General features: G+C 45.0%; 1 pseudogene; it reads left to right on the plus strand.

Annotated features, from left to right (window-relative positions):
- The first annotated feature begins 15,886 nt into the window (after positions 1–15,886).
- Positions 15,887–16,322, plus strand: LOC104656416 (annotated as a pseudogene).
- Positions 16,323–19,213: the final 2,891 nt, after the last annotated feature.

Here is a 19,213-nt window from a genome sequence, read left to right on the forward strand (position 1 = left end):
CAGTAAAGCAGGAAGTCATTACAATAATGAATCACCCAGTTGGGTTTTGAGCTCCTTCCCCACTAATTTAATGGAAAGATTTATTGTCTTTACAATGTATACTTTCATAAATGTTGCATGAATTTATTATTTACATTTTAACATAAGTAACTCCTTCGTGTTTTATCACTGAGCAAATTCTACGTAGCAAACCAATGCTATATTTTGACAAACTCATGTTATAGCTTAGAAAATACTAAAGACCCATTGTAAACTGAGGGCAGCATTAAGCAAATTATACTTACCTTAGTGACTACAAAACTTCATGCTTTAATGCTTTTCCTATGAAATTTGTCTTTCAATACTGATAGTTTTTTTTAATAAAAAATGTGAATTAAATATGTTTACATTTTCTCTTAATGTAAACACAGAAAATAAATTTTATCTTAAAAGGCAGTGTATCCGATGGGAGAAGAAATAAATCTTTCAGTTGCTTTCTCAGCCAAGAATGTGGAAGGAAGTTGTTTCCCTTTATATTTTAATAATTAATTTAGCCAAGGCTGTATTTGGAGCAAGACCATTTCACTTACGCAGTAGTAGAATTTTCAGTGTTTTATGTCTGCATTCATAGCCCATGACACTGAGGTTTACTAGCTCCCGATTTTTGCCTCACTAAATAGGGATGCGTTTCCAGGAAGAGGAATGCTGGGTACCAGGCAGGACTCTGGAGGCCCCACATGGCGCTGGTCTCAGGATACAGGGGCTGGAGGAAGCATCCCGCCCGGCACTTCACGTCCTGAGCCTGCTGTCTGATCATCTGTAGGTTCTGCCTCGCTCCTGTCTTGGAGGGCTTGGGCAGGAGGGTGGCAGCTCTCGTACAGGGGATGCTCCCATGTGGAGGGAACGCTCTGCGCTCCGTGTGGTCCAGGCCAGTGGGGTGTGGGTTCTGTGTCCTGGCCTGAACCCCTCCCAGGAAGCCACAGCGTTGAGCCAGGGATCTGGCAGAGGAGGTGAGGAGCGGAGATTGTTAGCTGCCTCCCTCTCAGGGCAGACACTGAAAAGAAGAGATGTTTGTGCAGAAAGGCTCCGCCCAGGGCGTCCTGCCCAGCTGGAGCTTGGAAGCTCCCAGGGAAAGGCCCTGGAACAAATGCAGGCAGATGTGAGGATGCTCAGGCTCAGTTCTGCAAGGAGAGAACCAGCTTCCGGGACCCCACGGAGGAGTGGGCCTCACTGGCCAAGCCTTCCCCACTCTAGGCCTCAGTTTCCCCTCAGAGTTGGGAGGCTAAACAGACCATCAGCAAAAGGCCTGTGTAGGAGCCACCGCCGTGGTCAGTACATAGTCGCCAGGTGCCAAGTGTTGCCTGAAACCAGACTCAACTATGCCAGAAATAGCCAGCCAGCAGGCCTGGCTGCAGGATCTGCAGGGCCCGTGCAAAGTGGAAACAACACAGAGACACTTTGCGAAAGTCATTGTGAAATTTAAGATAGCGACACGAAAGGACTGAACACAGCAGTGACCCTCTGAGGGCTGGGCTCTGTGCATCAGCACAGGTTGGACACTCATGACATCACGCCTGCCATCCTTTAATTTTTCTCTAAGTATTTTCCACAAAATGAATAGACGTCCCAGTCTCTACTGACAGGAAGGAGGTTCAGTCTCCGATTTTGAGGGCTGCCTGCCCTCCGCCCACTGCTCGCACAGGGCTATGCCAGGCCAGGTGACTATCCCCATTGCATGGAACAAGCCTGCAGGATCCCTGGGCCTGGCCTCCAGCTCCTTCAGACCCATTCCCTGTCAGGCCCTCCCATCACCTTGGGGATACAAGAACCGCAGGCCACAGCTGCTCCTGGAACCGACCAGCATCTCCTCTCACCTGTGCAGAGGTCTGCAGCTCCTGCCTGGAAATTTTATAGCTGGCTTTCTCTCCACCTGTCTCGAGCTGAAAGGCCTATGTAGCAGAATCCTTCCCAGACAACAAACTATGCCCCCTCCCCAACCTTCACATGCTCTCTCAAGTTGAGAGATCCGCTTGCATTTCCTTCTATGAACAGCAAAGACAGCGAAGAAAAACCAAACAGGGGAGTTTGCCTATAAAAACTGCCTGAACGTTTACATCATGCCCCACTGGGATTGGGAGCAGACCCCTAACCCTCCCAGGACAACTCCTGCTCTGGTTGTGTTGACTTCATATTCTGGCTTCTGAGGCCACTCAGAAGGCCCGGGACACAGACCACCACGGTGCAGTGAGGACTGAATGGGCTCCATGGTCTTGAGAAATAAACACCCTCAGGAAGAGAAGAGAACTTAGAAGGAAAGTCCTCTCAGATGAGAAGGCGTGAAGGTCCCTCTCTCTCCGCGTGGTCCAAGTACCAGAAACTCGACTGGCTTGGGAAAGCTCCCAGAAGGGAGGCCAGCCAGCAGCAGGTTATCTCATTTTTGTTCTTAGCTGTGATCCTTCCCCTGGTGCTCTGTCCAAAACTCTGGAAAAGTCACATTTAAATATTTCAATGTGACCTCTTGTGTCCAGGTGTGATACTGGATATTGAGGGAGAGCAGTGTGTCCATAGTTGGGCTTCAGGGATTAAAGGAGAAGGGGCGTGCCTCTGAGCTCAGCGTGGACAGCAGCAGCACTCACCCGGATAACTTCATGACCCCTGGAGCGCTGACGAGGTCCAGAAGATAGCGGCATGCAGGTGACACATGGCTATCCTCCTAAGGGAGGCTTTCCAGTGCCTCCAGCCTCAGTGCAGGTTCTATTCACCTCACAGAAGCCCATGCAGGCTTCTGCCTGACGCCCACTTGCACACAACAGGACCCTCAGCTGTGGGGCAGGATGTACATGGAGCAGGCAGCAGTGCTGCCAAATGCAGACAGGATTCTTCTTGAGTTTCAGATAAAGGTGGGGTGCCAGGAACGCTCCAGAATGGGCCCTTGCAGCAGGGTCAGGGAAGATCTGTCTCAAAGGATGTTGCCTGGGCACTCTGGCCCTTGGGCCTGGATGGTAACAAAGTCCGGGCCAGGGACAGGCTGGGGACTGCAACTGGGTCATCTGTCCTATCCTGGACTGAGAGCAGGACCAATTTAGTGCCCATCAGTCAAAGTCCACTTTGGAACCGAGATGGGGCCGCAGGGGAAGGCGGAGCAGCAGGGAGTATTCCTCTGGCTTTCTAGGTGAGGAAAGCTCTGTCTCAGAGAGGTCTGCGGAACTGTCTGTGGTCATCTGGTTCCAGGGTTGGTATGTCCAGGCAGTGCCCAGGCTTGTCCTCTCTGCCCACCAGCCATGCCCAGACAGAAAAGCGCTAAAGTCACAACTGTGATCTGTGTGCTTTTACTTTTTTCTCTTTGTTCAACTTTTCTATCACCCCTGCTCCAGAAACTCCTACATATGGTAGAGTGCTTTCCACTGAGCTCCCTTTTGAGATGCTGGTCACCGTGCAAGCTTTTAATGCACAGCCACGCACACGGTGAATTTTCACACCATTTCGCTCAAAAGGCAGAGCCACAGGTGAGCTCGGGCAGTAGGGGGTTTCTGGTAAGAAAAAGAGAAAACAGAAAGTCTCAGAAGCTGCAAGGACAGGCCTCATGGAAAATTGAATTGCCCTTGTCAAAAAGCAAAGGCACGACTCCATACAAATATAGAATAGACGTGTGTCGCTGCTTTATTTAACTCATCAGTGAAGAGTCCAGCAGGAAGGCAAAGTTGGTTCAAACGGAGTTCATGGAACAAGGTCTAGAGCATCAATCAGAAGGGAAAGAGGGAAAATGTCACTGAAATAAGTTTGCCAAGTGGCGGCAAACCTGGCTAATGTCCTAAAGTGGCAAAAAGAAAAACAAAATAAGACTGAACAAAATGCTGAAGGCTTTGATAAGATCTTCTCCACTGGACACCAATAGTTTGCATCTCTGCTGACCAAGAGCAAGTTCACCAGTCACCTCACAAGATCTAGGCTTGAACGGTGCAGAATCTAAAACGACCCCAGGGCTTTTCACCCTAATCCCTGGGACAGGAAACATGATGAAACACCTTGCTCACGGTTATACTCCCTTATCTGGCAAAGGAGATTTTGCAGATGTAATTAAGGCTACCAAATTAGTTGACTTTGAGGTCATCAAAAGGGAGGTTGTCTGGGTGGGCCTACTTTAATCACTCTTGCCTTGAAGGCCAAGAGTTTTCTCCAGCTGGTGGTAAAAAGAAAAGTCAGTAGGTGGCTGTGGGTGTGGGGGGTTCTTGAGTAGGAGGTTTTAGGTTGTTCGGATGGAGGGGCCATGTAGCAAGAACCTGAGAGCAACCTGAGGGAGCTGAGAATCAGACTGGTGACTGGGAAGGAAATGGGACCTCGATTCTACAATTCCACAAAACCTGTCAACAACTTGGATGTTACTCAAAACTAGAGAAAACAAACAATAATTAAATAAGATGGGGCAAGAAGTACAAGAACAGCTCATCTGATAGTTCATTCATAACCTTCCCAGCTGGCTTCTGGATCCCACGATCTCTGCCCTATCCCAAAGAGAAACACACCTGACAGGACACCCTTACCATCAAATCAAGCTTGTGTTTTTCAAATATTTTTGACCAACACCTACAGCGTAGGAAATATACTTAAAATTGTGACCCAATACATGTGTGTGCGCACACACACACACGCACGGACACATGCACTTGAAGCTAAAGTTTCACAAAAAATACCTGATATGATGTACTACAGGCTGAATCACGTCCCCCCCTCCCCACTGCCGCAAAATTCATTTGTTGAAGCCCTGACCCCCAGGACCTCAGCATGTTCCCTTATTTGGAGAGGGAGGACTTCAAAGAGGTAAGCTGAAATGAACTCATATGGGTGGGCCCTAATCCAGTAGGACTGGTGTCCTTAGAAGAAGAGGACATGAGGACAGACAGATGCAGGGGAAAGCCCATCAGAGGACACAGGAAGAAGGCATCTTGCTGTCTACAAGCCAAGGAGAAGGCCTCGGAAGGAACCAACCCTCCAGGTACCTTGATGTTGAATCTCGAGGCTTCAGAACAGTGAGACAATCCATTTCTGTTGTGTAAGCCCTCCAGTCTATGGGACTTTGTTTTGGCAGCCCTAGCAAACCTAATGCATGATGCATTCCAATAGCTTCTAATCTATTCCTTTTCTTTCCTTCTTCTTTAATGCTGTTGGAGACAAAATTGATTCAAGGATCACAAACAGACCACACATGCAGGTTGAAGAACTGAGCGAAGTCTAAGATCCATTTTCTATACCAGTAATTGAACACATATTACTAATAGCTTCGGAAATGAAAAAGTCCATATATATCCAAAACAGAGAATCACCTTGAGGGAGGGAGGCTAAACGTAATGGTTTTAACAGAGGAAATGCATTTCTCCAATCATCCCTGACACAAACATAATGAATGATACTTTCCAATGCTCTTTGAAGAAGTAAATGAACTCGAGTTGAAGGAGAGTAAAGCAACTTTTCCAGCTCTTTCTGAAGCAATGATCAAGAAGGGTCTTGGTATCTCCATGTCACGCTGCAGAGAGGAAAGCCAGGAGTGAGCCAGGATTGAGCCTCTAGGCTTGTGCTATCCATCCTGGAAATTTTGGGAAAGAAGAGTGGGTACCTCTGGGGCTGGGAGAAATCTCTTCTCTACCAAAAAGGCAAGAAATTATGCCAAGTTGGGTGTGGTGGTTCATGCTTGTAATTCTAAAACTTTGGGAGGCTGAGGATTGCTTGAGCTCAGGAGTTTGAGACCAGCCTGGGCAACAATAGTAAAATCCCGTCTCTACAATTTTTTTTTTTTTTTAATTAGCCAAGCTTGGTAGTGTGTGCCTGTGGTCCCAGCTACTCAGGAGGCTGAGGTGGGAGGATTGCCAGGAATTCAAGGCTGCAGTGAGCTGTGATTTTGCCTCTGCACTCCAGCCTGGGTGACAGAGTGAGAAATTATACCCACATCAGGTGAAAACCTGTAATATTTCTAAGAGTAGAGTATTGCCAAAATGACACTGTCCTGCTTCCACGAAGAGCTGGAAAACCACGATCTCGGAGTAAATATCATCATGATCCTCCACATCACATACTGCATGTAACGGGAGGGGTTAGAACAGTCATGAGAATATGTGTCTGGAATTTCACGGCTTAGTAAACACGTCCCACAGATAGCATGTTGAGGCCTATTGGATCTCTCATGAGTTGGGTGTTGGTGCACAGAGGGGCCTGTACGGGGTGAGGGTCCCATGCCCTGGAGCCAGGTGGGCGTGAGGGCCGGAGCCACATAGTGTGTGCCCCCTATCCTAGCCCAAACCTGTGGTGAGCCTCTACTTCTTGGAGCTCACTCTGTACTGAGGGCAAGACAACACTGCTTTAAGCTGCAGTGAGGGGTAAATATATTAGTCCTGGGAAGCACTTAGAATGGTGCACAGCCCCACCCCCACCCCTTCTACCCCTCACTCCCCCGGTCCCTCTGTCCACCCCATCCCACTGCTTCTGTCCCAGGGGTGTCAGTCCTTATTATGTGAACTCGAAACACCCACAGCCCTTGTGAAAATGCGGGTTCTGTTTCAGTGCCTGGGGTGAGGCCTGAAATTTCACTTTCTTAACTGGCTCCCAGATGATGCTGAGGACGCTGGCCTGTGGGCCCTGTTTTGGGTAGCAAGCATCTAGAACATGCGACAGAAACTGCTTGTTCCTCAGAGACAGAAGAGGTTGAGTATGGTTAACCATTTTTACATATCTATTTTTTTAAAAAACATGCTTGGATGTCACCGTGCAGGAAGTACAAACCAAGGGCTGTGTCACACCTCCTGGCCAAGCCAATCACAAAGTAAAATTCCTGTGTGAGTCCACTCACGTGAAGCACCAAGAATTCATAAAGACAGAGTCTTTGGGGAGGGAAAAATGGTCTTTAATGGGGACAGATTTTTAGTTTGCAATATTAACGAGTTCTTGAGATTGGTTACACAACAGTATGGAATGTGTTTAATCCCACTGGACTCTACACTTAAAAAATGGCTAAAATCAGTGCCTTGGAAGACCGAGGTGGGAGGATCACTTGAGGCTAGGAGTTGGAAAGCAACCCAGCAACAGAAACCATGAACTCTCCCTCCAAGGAATACCCTCAAGCTACCCGAAACCAACATGAACGCAAGGTTGTGTGAGGGTGCGCTTGCTCTTCAGACACCTCAGCATAGTCCTCTGACTTCCTTCCAAGTGGACTGCTGTCATCTCTACAACAATTTAAAAAATAACTGGGCATGGTGGCATGTGCCTACAGTTCCAGCCACTGGGGGAGGCTGAGGTGGGAGGATGGCTTGAGCCTGGGAGTTCTAGGCTGCAGTGAGCTGTGATCACACCATGCCACTCCAGCCTGGGCAAAAGCAAAATCTTGTCTTAAAAGAAACCAAAAAAGGCTAAAATGGTAAACTTTATGTTATGTGTAGTTTACCAAAATTTTTAAAAAATATTTTTTAAAAGATTTCTTCAAGGAGTCCTCCCTTAGGATATGATGGGCCTAGAATGAAGATCTCTCTTCTCTTCTGGGGAGTATTTCTTGTTTCCACCAGGGGCTTAGCAGCAGTGGCTTGAGGCAGGACATACACAGAACTGTGAAATCTCCATCCAAGGAGTGCCCCCCACATGCTACCCCAAACCAACATGAAAGTGAAAGTGAGGTTGTGCAAAGGGAAGCTTGCTCTTCAGACACCTCAGCACAGTCCTCTAACTTCCTTCCAACTGGGTCATGGCATCTGATGCCCTATGGAGCTGGTCCTGCACCTTTAATGTTGGGGGTGTCTTAGTCTGTGTGTGCTGCTGTAACAAAATACTGCAGACTGGGTAATTCATAAAGAACAGAAATGTTTCTTTCACAGTTCTGCAGGCTGGGAAGTCCAAGATCCAAGCACCAGCAGGTTCGGTGTCTGGCAAGGGCCCAGGTCTCTGCTTCCAAGATGGTGCCTGTTGCTGCATCCCCTGATGGAAAGGAAGGTTGTGTCACCACATGGTGGGAGGCAAAAGCACAAGCCAGCTGAATGCTCTGTGAAGCCCCTTTTGTGAGGGTCTGATCCCACTCAAGAAGGAAGAGCCCTCGTGATCTAATCACCTACAAAAGTCCCTCCTCTTAATACTATTACATTGGCCATTAAGTTTCCACACCTGAATTTTGCAGGGGACACGTTCAAACTGTATCAGAGGACCTCACAGCCAAGCAGAAGTTCACTTGACTAAATATATACATCTTGGTACTGCAATCCTGTTATATATCAAATACAGGCACAACTGGGGAAAATCAGATGTTTTTTGGGGATAAGAAGGATAAAAGTCCAACCTTCTATAGTAAGACAGTTTATCCTTAACTGGCCAAATGATAATTCTTCCTTACTGAAATCAGTTACTATATCATCTATCTATCTATCTATCTATCTATCTATCTATCTATCTATCTAAGCTGCTGGCTTAAAATGTGTCTTACCTGAAAGCTCTCTCAGACCACAGTGTGAGATAGAGGCCTTCATGAATGCTTCTCACACCAGCACAGAACTTTGTATTATTCTTACTTGGAGGATGTCAAATTAAGTTTATTCTTATGAAAAGAAATTGTTCACGGGAAAGTCACAGGTTTTAAGAGAAATGAAATCAAGATGCCCGTGAGTTGCGCATTTAGAATGCTAGTGGCTTTCTTCAGGAGTCTGTGACAAATGGTCATGTCATCAGGCTGTCAAATGCTCCAGCTGCCTTCCTAGACTCTTACGTAATTCCCAGACCAAGATAGATCCCATTCTCGTTTTCTACATCTTCCCGCTGCAAACTCTAGCCTCAGATAAGAATATTGCTTTGGCAGGGGGTGTATTGTTATTACAAATAAAGTTAATTAGGAAACCTTTGTGTCTAACCTGTTGAGTGTATGAAATACAATCACTTTCTGTATCAACTCTCAGAACTGTCTGTGAATTGAGCAGCAGGGGTGAGGAGTGGCAGGGGTGAGGCTGAGCTCACAGGAGGCTAGGTATGCATTTTGCCTCCTGGGATTCAAAGAAGTAGGTCCATGCTGTCAGGGCCCAAGCTTTGCTCTCCGTCTCGTGCTGCCTGGACATCTCTTCCCCCCGCTGTGTCCTTTGGACTGTGCTGGGATAGAATCCTCAAGCCCTCCCCTGTCTTCCGTGTCTGCTGTGCCCAGTGAATCGCAAGGAAACCCATTCACCTCCATGCAGCCAATCAGCCCTTAGCCTTTCTCTCTGTCTCTCTTTTTTTTTTTTTTTGAGACAGAGTCTCACTCTGTGGCCAAGTTGGAGTGCAGTGGTGTGATCTTGGCTCACTCCAATCTTTGCCACTGGGGCTCAAGTGATTCTCCTGCCTCAGCCTCTCAAGCAGCTGGGACTACAGGCACACACCATCACACCTGATTAAGTTTTTTGTATTTTTAGTGGAGACAAGGTTTCACCATGTTGCCCTGGGTGGTCTCGGACTCCTGAGCTCAGGAAATCCACCCGTCTCAGCCTCCCAAAGTGCTGGGATTACAGGCATGAGCTACCATGCCCGGCCCTCTCCTTAAATGTTTCCAGTGTTTGATGACTGACTATTAGATTTTGGTGAATATTAGATTTCGACACATAGCATGCATGTTCTAACATCTTAGAACCATTCTTTAAAATCAAATACAAATTTAGAGGAAGGGATATGCTATTTTTTCCAATAAAAACAGGAAAATGGACTTGGCAATGACTGCCTCCTAGGCAGTAAATGATTGAAGAGTGACTTCATTTCAGAAACATAGCTGCTTTCATCTTTTGGTAAATGAGTCTATGACCTTTCTCAGGGCACATGCATAAAATAAGGCTAGACATTTTGATAAAACTTACATCTTTATTCAAAGTCCAGGAAAAGAATCCAAATGGAAAGCAAGGCAGTGTTCTTCAGGCTAAGCCTTTTTTTCTTTTTTTTTTTTTTTTTTTTTTTTTGAGACGAGGTCTTGCTCTGTCACCCAGGCTGGAGTGCAGTGGCACAATCTCATCTCACTGCAAGCTCTGCCTCCCGGGTTCACGCCATTCTCCTGCCTCAGCCTCCCGAGTAGCTGGGACTACAGGCGCCTGCCACCTCGCCCGGCTAGTTTTTTGTATTTTTAGTAGAGATGGAGTTTCACCATGTTAGCCAGGATGGTCTCCATCTCCTGACCGTGTGATCCACCTGCCTCGGCCTCCCAAAGTGCTGGGATTACAGGCGTGAGCCAACGCGCATGGCCAGGTTAAGCCATTTTTATTGAGCATTTACCCCCAAAGGGAGTTCTACAACCCACTGAAGGCCAGGCCTGACTGCATCCTCCCAATTCCCTGTTGTCAAGAAACCCTGGGCTGGGTACGGTGGCTCACGCCTGTAATCCCAACATTTTGGGAGGCCGAGACAGGCAGATCACTTGAGGTCAGGAGGCCAAGACCAACCTGGCCAATATGGTGAAACCCCTTCTCTACTAAAAACACAAAAGTTAGCTGGGTGTGGTGGTGCATGCCTGTAATTCCAGCTACTCGGGAGGCTGACGGATGAGAATTGCTTGAACCTGGGCAGCAGAGGTTGCAGCGAGCTGAGATTGTGCCACTGCATTCCAGCCTGGCTGACAAAGTGCGACTGTCTCAAAAAAAAAAAAAAAAAAAAGGAAAGAAAAAGAAAAGAAACCCTGTAGCTAGCAATGTAAGCTGCGCTCCACTAGCTGGCACTGTCGCTCACAGCACACTGCAGGCCTCTGCACCTTTTGCCTCCCTGAGAAGGGCAAAGAATCCCAGTTTTCCACGGAGCCCTGTGCCACTCAGCCTTCAAGTCGTGTCCCTCCCTTCAGAGGCCTTCCACGGAGCTCAGCACCTCCCCAGGGCTTGGAAGATGGTGGCAACAGACGAAATCTACATACAGGCCTGGCGTGTGCGGGCTGCATCAGCTGGAGTTTGAAGGAGAGAATCCGATTCAAAAGAGAGCCGGGGAAGTGGCACCCAGAGAAGCAAGGCGGGGGCAGCGTGCAGTCTGAGAGCCGGAGGGGCACTTTCAGCCTCAGGAGACGAGCCTGGTAGAGGTCTAGGGCCTGAGACGGGGCGGTGGCGGGCAGAGAGTGGCTTCCTGCCTTCTTCCCTACTGTCTTCCTCCCTCACTCCCTCCCTTTCTGCCCCTCAGGGGCAGCCAGCACACAGAGCTCTGTCACCCTCCTTCAGGTAACACTTCACACTTCACGTTGCCCTCTCTGTGTGGCCCCAGTTAACACACAGTATGTAAAACAAGGCGTTGAGGTGAGACCTCTACCGAATTACAGTCATACTCTGTCACGGTCCTCATGGCACCTTTTCTTTGTAGAGTCGGAACAAGACCCAGAGCACATGAGACGATGAAACCTGAGCATCAGTGTGGCAGGAGCTGTCGGTGAGGAGTGAAGGCAGAGAGAGGGACAGACGCCACCACCCACCCTGCACGGTGCAGTCAGTGAAGGCAGGGGCTGGGCGGACTCAATGCATTCACCCAGTGAGTGGGTCGCTCTAAAACACTCATCATTTTTTTCCAAGGCAATATTAACATTGGCAGCTTTTAAGAGCACCTCAGAATCTGCTCAGAACACACAAACCCCTGCCTGACTCCTAAACCATGGGATGATTTAGGATACCTGAGTGATGTGCCCAAGGGTAAGAGCTGAAGGAGAAGGGGGCAGAGACTGTGTATTCCCAGACATTCCCCACGCCCTGTCAGCTCCGGGATCATAAGCCTAGGTGACAGCCTGTGAGCGGTGCCCTGGGAGCCACATTTGTTTTTGTAGTACTATGCTTTGCTAATGTTTAGTGGGGGCACAGCTAGTACATCACACATGGGACAGCTCTGCTGTGCACCGGGACAATCCCCCTTCCAGCCGGGAAACAAGTGGGTTCTATAAAGGACACTGAACACTTTCCTCTGGAGCGGAGCAAGGCACTTTTCGGTTTTGGCAGCCCAAGGATGAAAAAGCCCAACCACATCCTTCAGTGGAGGAGAGACGGAAAGTCGATTTTAGGGACTCACTCTCCACCCTTTCACTCTCCACACCGCACAGCCACCCCCAAGACCAAATGGACAATTGTAGTGTTATTTTAAGATTTAAAATGTTCCAGAGTTCTGAAACACCCTTGAGAACTTTCACAAAAAGCTATTTCTGTCCTTTGAAGGTTAGGCCAACATTTAAACTTCTACCTGAATTGTCCAGCTTCTAGCATAGTTAAGCACTTCCCAGCTTCTCCAGAGAAAGCTATGTTCACGATGAGAAAGTTCTTATTGTGCAGTGATGTGGGGTGACACTGCTGGGGGTGGGCAGAGCCCCAGACAGACTGTTGGAGATCACATGTTTCCACAGGAGTCCTGAAGAAGTGCAGAGGTGGAATAGGATCTCCTTCTGATGGGCTTCTCCCTCTCCACCGACACACTCTAAGCTCCCTGAGAAGGCCTAACGTTGGTGTGGAAACCGTATCTTCATACTTCTGTGGGTCACAACCAAATTTATACATGAACAAGACAAAAGAGCATTTCTGTTTCTTTTATGAAATAGAATAATTGTACGCTTTTTCTGTTACCAAATTCAAATTCACTTAACTGTAGGAATTTAAAAATGTACGAAGTTAATCATGAATGCACTCCAACCTCTTTTCTTCTAACTCAGCTGTAGAATTTCAGAGATAAGGATGTTCATCCTCAATCAGGGGATTGGCCCTTTCTTTCTTCCGCTCCATTCTCATGCAGGAGTGACTCGTATGCACAAAGGACTATGTTAGTGAAGAGAGGCTGATGCTCACATGAGGGTCAGATGCCTCTATGCAGTTCACAGTTAAATATGAAATTGAACGTCAGCAAGCAGTTTGGTACAAAATGCGATATCCTTATAAATAGTTGGCATTTATTGAGGACTCACTATTGCCCCAGAGACTTTCTAAGTATATTTATTAATTATTTACTAATTATACTCATAGGGTAGAGTTTCTCAACTTCAATAAGACTGACACTTTGGGCTGTGAATTGTAGCATGTTTAGCAGCATCCCTGGCCTCTTTCCACTAAATGCTAGTAAGATGCTCCCAAGTCATGAAACCAAAACTGTTTCTGTACACTGCCAAATGTCCCCCGGGAGTTAAAACCACTATGCCATCACCCCAGGTGAGAAACCACTGCCCTATGACTGTTCCATGAAACATGAAATGGTTGGCAGGAAAGTAGGCCTGGAAAAGTTATTTGGACCTAAGCTATGAACTGGGAGAAATGTTCCCAATGTCTTTGAATGCAATAGTATATGTTGGGAAGCCCTCCAGGGAAATTAAGGGGGCAAATTCTGCTTAAGAAAGAATTCTGGAAGTGACATCTGCAAGATGTCAGAATAGGAAGTGCCAGCCCTTGTTCCCCTCAGAAACACTGATTTAATAACCACCCATAGATAAAATTACTTTTCTGAGAGTTCTGGACTCCAAGAGAGAGTATTCAATACCCTGATGGGGCACAGAAATGAGAAAAGACACATTGAAAAGGGTAAGAATATTCTTACTTTACCCAACCAACCCTCCTCCAGGCCAGTAGAATGCAGTACCAAGAGAGATCTCCTTGGCCCATAAGTTCTCCCATGGGGGAAAGAGAGCATGCAGTGAGCATCTGACTCTTCTGTAGCCTTGTGGTTTACTGCCTGAGAGGCTCAATTCTGTTATGTCTCACCCAGAACACTGAGTAAATCAGAAAGGCTAGATTGCCTGGGGGCTGCTAAGAACAACAAAAATAGATGAGGGATCTCAAACAACCAGCATGCAGACCTCAACAGCATGCTCATGGCGCACAGCAGCAGGCCACCTGCCCATGGATCCCAGCAGTAAGCCTGCTTACCCACTGACCCCAGCAGCTGGCCAGCGTATAGATCCCACCAGCCAGCCCACTCAGAATCTCTGGCCAGCCTGACTGGGGAAGGGCTTTCCCTGCTGAAGCCAGCCTGTAAAGATTAAAAGAGATGACTCTTTCTTCAAAAGTACAGGCACCAATGCAAAGCCATAAGGATCACAAAGAATCAGGAAAATACAATGATGCCAAAAGAACACAATAAAACCAGTAACTGATCTTTAAAAAGATGGAGACCTAAGAACTGCCTGGAAAAGAATTCAAAATAAGTGTCTTAAATAATCTCAGTGAGCTATTAGAGAACACAGAAAGAAAGCCACATGATATCATGAAAACAATACATGAACAAAATGAGAACTTCAACAAAGACATAGAGATGATAAAAGAAAATAAATTTTGGAGCTGAAGGACACAATGACTGAACTGAAAAATTTCAGAGGAAACTTCAACAGCAGACTTGATCAGGTAGAAGAAGCAGCATCAGTGTGCAAAAAGAGAGATCTTTTGAAATTATCCAGTCAGAGGAACAACAACAACAAAAAGAAACAATTTTTTAAAAGTAAGGAGAACTTACAGAACTTATGAGACATCATTAAAGGTACCAATATATGCTTTATGGGATTTCTACAAAGAGAAGAGGAAGAGAAAGTGGTAGAAAACTTAGTTAAGGAATTAATGGCTGAAAATTTCCCACATCTGGGAAGGGAAATAGACATCCAGTTTCATGAAGCCCAAATAACCCCAATTACCCAATTAGAAGAGTAAAAAGAAAAAGGAATTTAAACAAAGAATGAATAAGGCCTACAAGAATTGTGGGGCACCATCAAGTGAACTAATTTCCACATAATAGACATTCCCAAAGGAGACAAAAAGAGAAAAGGGCCTAGAAAGCATAAATAAATAAACAATGGCTAAAATTTTTCCAAATCTGAAAAAAAATGACACCATCCAGGTATAAGAAGCTCAGAAGTTACCAATAAAATTCAGCCCAAAGAGGAAATCCTAAAGGCACATTATAATCAAATTTACAAAAATCAGACAAAGAAAGAAATGCTCAAAGCAGCAAGAGAAACAAAACATACCAAATGCAAGAGAAACTCGATACAGCTTTCAGTGGATTTCTCAGCAGAAACCTTCCAGGCAAGGACAGAGTGGAATGCTGTCCAGGAATGCTGTCCAGGAATGCTGTCCAGCACTAAAGGAAAAAATTACCAACCCAGCATACTGTGCCCAGCATAGCTATTCTTCAAACACTAAAGAAAGATAGACTTTCCCACACAAACAGAAGCAGAAGGAATTCATCATCACCAAATCTGTGTTACAAGAAATGCCAAAGTTGTACACATGGCAAACACAAAGCAAAAACCTGTAATAGATACACTATAAATAAATGGCACAGAATCAAAACATACCACTAGAAAAAAATCACTTAACCATGAAGGAAGACAGTAACAGAGGGAAAAAAGAAGAAAAGGTCTAAAAAACAACCAGAAAACAAATAAAACGGTGGCAATAGACCCTTACCTATCAATAATAACCTTGAATATAAATGGATTAAATTATCCAGTTAAAAGACAAAGAATGACTGAATGGATAAAAAGCAAGACCCATGGCTGGGCAAGGTGGCTCACGCCTGTAATCCCAGCACTTTGGAAGGCCAAGGTGGGCGGATCACAAGGTCAGGAGTTTGAGACCAGCCTGGCCAACATGGTGAAACTCCATCTCTACTAAAAATACAAAAATTAGCCAGGCATGGTGGCATGCACCTGTAATCCCAGCTACTCAGGAGCTGAGGCAGGAGAATGACTTGAACCCAGGAGGCAAAGTTTGCAGTGAGCCAAGATCATGCCACTGCATACCAAGCCTGGGCGACAGAGCGAGACTTCGTCTCAAACAAACAAACAACAACAACAAAAAAAAACAAGACCCAGCTATATACTATCTACAAGAAACTCATTTCACCTGAACCTGTGTGATACAGCAAAAGCATCTCAAAGAGGGAAGTTCATAGCAACAAATGCCAACATAAAAAGGTAGAACCAGTGGAGGAATGTGGAACCATGGCCACTATGGTTGCTGTCTGCAGTGGTCTGGGGAGGAAGAAGTTGACACACCTCGTAATGGCTGCTGTTAGCCTTACACATCCCGGGACTCGCATGGTGCTATGGAGAAGAGGTTGTTTACAATATAAACAGATATCCACCAACGAGGACTTGCCCATTCCAATGGAAAATTCTTATAAAGAAGCCCTTAAGAAATGTATCTTGTGTGGAAAGCATGTAAGATGTTAAGAATGTACAGCTTTTGTCCCAGTTTATTTCTCCATTTATTGGATACATTCGTGGAAGGCACAAAACAGGTCTTTGTGGGAAGAAACAGAAAGAAATCACAAAAGCAATTAAGAGACCTCAAATAATAGGGTTTATGCCAGTTACATACAAGGATGCTGCATATCTCAAGGATCCTACAGTTTGTAACATCAGATATCAGGAGTAAATTATACCATGTTACCACCAATAAACTTATTTTACAGTTTAAAAAAAAAAGGTAGAAAGACTTCAAATAAACAACCCAATGACACAGCTCAAAGAACTAGAAAAGCAAGAACAAACCCAATGCAAAATAATTAGAAGGAAAAAAATAGTAAAGATTAGAGCAGAAACAAATGAAATTGAAACCAAAGAAAACCATATAAAAGATCATTGTTGTTTCATTTTGTTTTGTGTTTTAGTTTACAGAGAGTTTATTCAAGCACAAAGATTTAGGACTGTAACCCAGGACATGCTTCCAAGTTGTCTTGGGGAGTGCTCCAGAGAACAAGCAACAGACCCAGGTTTTTAAAGAAAACAAAGGATGAATTAGGAGAATGGGCGATTACCAAAGTTGTTCATCAGCAATTCTCATTGGTTTACGAAAATGACATTGGCTAATGATTGGCTATCCACTGTTCAACGATAGTGTGTATGGCATTGTATAGCTACTTGCTGTCAGTTAGTCTAAAGCCCACATAGCAGGTGGCTTCAAGAGGTAATTATCTCACTCAAGGGGTAGTGAGACTTGACTGCTGTTACATTTTAAATGCTTTTCTGAGCCTAAAAATTTAAAGATTTCTCATTTCTCCCTTTTGAGCGAAATCTTTCTTTTTGAAAGAACTGATCAAAATCTAAGTGTCAGAAAGCTCACTTCTGAGAGTCCTGTCTCACACTGAGGAGGGAAGGAGGACAAGTCTCAGTGAGGAATTTTTATTTTAAGAGCACTCAAAAGTAAAATTAGGATGGCATCACAGAGTGGCATAGAATGAGACCTCAGTAAGATCCTTGATTTATCACCTGTTGAATCATCTCTAGTCTTTGGAAATGCCATCATTTCAGTTTTCTTGGAAGAAGTAATATATAAGGATTATAAACAAAAAGAGAATTTATATGAAATAATGAAAAAAACAAAACAACCAGTTTCATTAGGGAGCCAACTGAAAACATCATGAAGAAAATTAAATCCAGGTTCTTCTTTAGAGATTTGTTGTAGCCAAGAAATAATTCAGAGCTTAGTCCAAATTGTAGGAAAATAATAAAAACTCAGAAACAGTGGTCAGGGCTAGAATCTAATAAAAAATGTATATCGTTTCCTGTGAAACAGTTTTTCTTTCTCTAGTTCCCCGTTTTTTACCAAAGGTAAATGTTAGTAGGACCAACTGACTTCTAAAATACGTGTCCACATGACATTTGACCTGCTTATTTGTATGAAATGCAACAAGAATAGTGATTAGCCCTAATGACAGCTTTGTAAGTTGGCTTTACTGGAGCTTTTTCGTAACAAATTTCAGATTAGACTTTCAAAGCCTCTTGAGGCTGGGAAGCCAAGCCATGAATTCACCACTAGACTTTGCTATAATACTTATACAAACTGGGTGAATTCCTGCCTTCTCAAGGTCCCTAATTATCCTGAGGTTCCTGGGCCTGTCAGAATTTGATCTTCTTTTCTTACTGTAAGGTCAGGAACCTTGTAAAAGAACCATGTAGACAAGGTACCAGGCCAGTCTTTCTCCAAGTCGATTGGTCTTATAAAGCCAATTTCATTCCCTCAAGGCAGTCTGGTCATCTCCGAAAATGTGACATTCCAGTCATTATGTTGTGGAAGACAGATTCTTATTGAACTTATGAAAATATCTATATTGCCATAAAATAAGAACATTCAAATAGTTTCCAAATTTTGGAGAAATCAGGTCGAAAGAAAGGCAAATGTTTTAATGTTGCTCATAAAACTCCACCCAATTGCTATAAGCTATAAATACCTCAAAAAGAAAAAAAAAAAGTTTGGCTCTGAAAACAAAATAGAAAAAGAATTGGTAATGTTTCAACCAAAAAAGTCATAAAAAGCATCAGTTTTCTATCAGTTCAGTCCCATGTAATTAACTTTTGGTCTGCTTGATGTTGGGTTAGCAATCCTCATGAGAACATCAACTTTTTATCATTATTATTATTATTATTATTACTATTATTTTGAGACAGAGTCTTGCTCTGTGGTCCAGGCTGGAGTACAGTGGCACAATCTCAGCTCACCTCAGCTCAATCTCCACCTCCTGGGCTCATGTAATTCTCCCCCCTCCGCCTCCTGAGTAGCTGGGACTACAGGCATGGGACGACGTACCTGGCTAATTTTTCTACTTTTAGTAGAGACAGGGTTTTGCCATGTTGCCCAAGCTGGTTTTGAACTCCTGGGCTCAAGCGATCCACCAGCCTTTGCCTTCCAAAGTCCTAGGATTACTGGCATGAGCCACCACGCCAGGCCCACATCAGCTTTTTAACTGAAGTCCTGAAAGTCTTTACTTTTCCCATGGTATTATCTTGAAAGTTACGAGAAATCTGTGTTCACAAGTACTTGTCAATATTCTTTCTATGAATTTCCTTTTGCTGACTTGTCAGATTCTGGGTTCCCTTCACTGCAGCTTCAAGCAGAATGGCTTTGGTGTCCTACTCACAGTGCCAAAACTAGAGGGTCCAAGGGAAAGTGTCCCCTTTGCCTCCTGAAAGGTTACAAAAGCTACTGCAACCTTCAACAGGTTCAGCTGGACAAAAACAGTCCATGCCCATACCAGGATGCCAGCTGTCAGTGAAGCAGCAGGAGTCAATGGAAGCCTGCTTCAGGTCCCATCTTGGTCACCCAAAGGTCAACTTATGTTTACTGATTTATTAAAAAGGATATTAAAAAGACACGGATGAAAAAGTGTATAAGATGGGTCTGACAGAAGTGATTCAGAGCTTCCACGCCCTCCCTGGGCATGCCACTCTCTGGGAACCTCTATGTGTTCAGCTCTCCAGAAACTCAAAAATTTGTTTTTGTGTTTTGTTTTGTTTTTGAAAAGATAAACAAAATCACCAAACCTTTAG

The sequence above is a fragment of the Rhinopithecus roxellana genome, chromosome 5, assembly GCF_007565055.1.
Source record: "Rhinopithecus roxellana isolate Shanxi Qingling chromosome 5, ASM756505v1, whole genome shotgun sequence".
Taxonomy (NCBI): Eukaryota; Metazoa; Chordata; class Mammalia; order Primates; family Cercopithecidae; genus Rhinopithecus; species Rhinopithecus roxellana.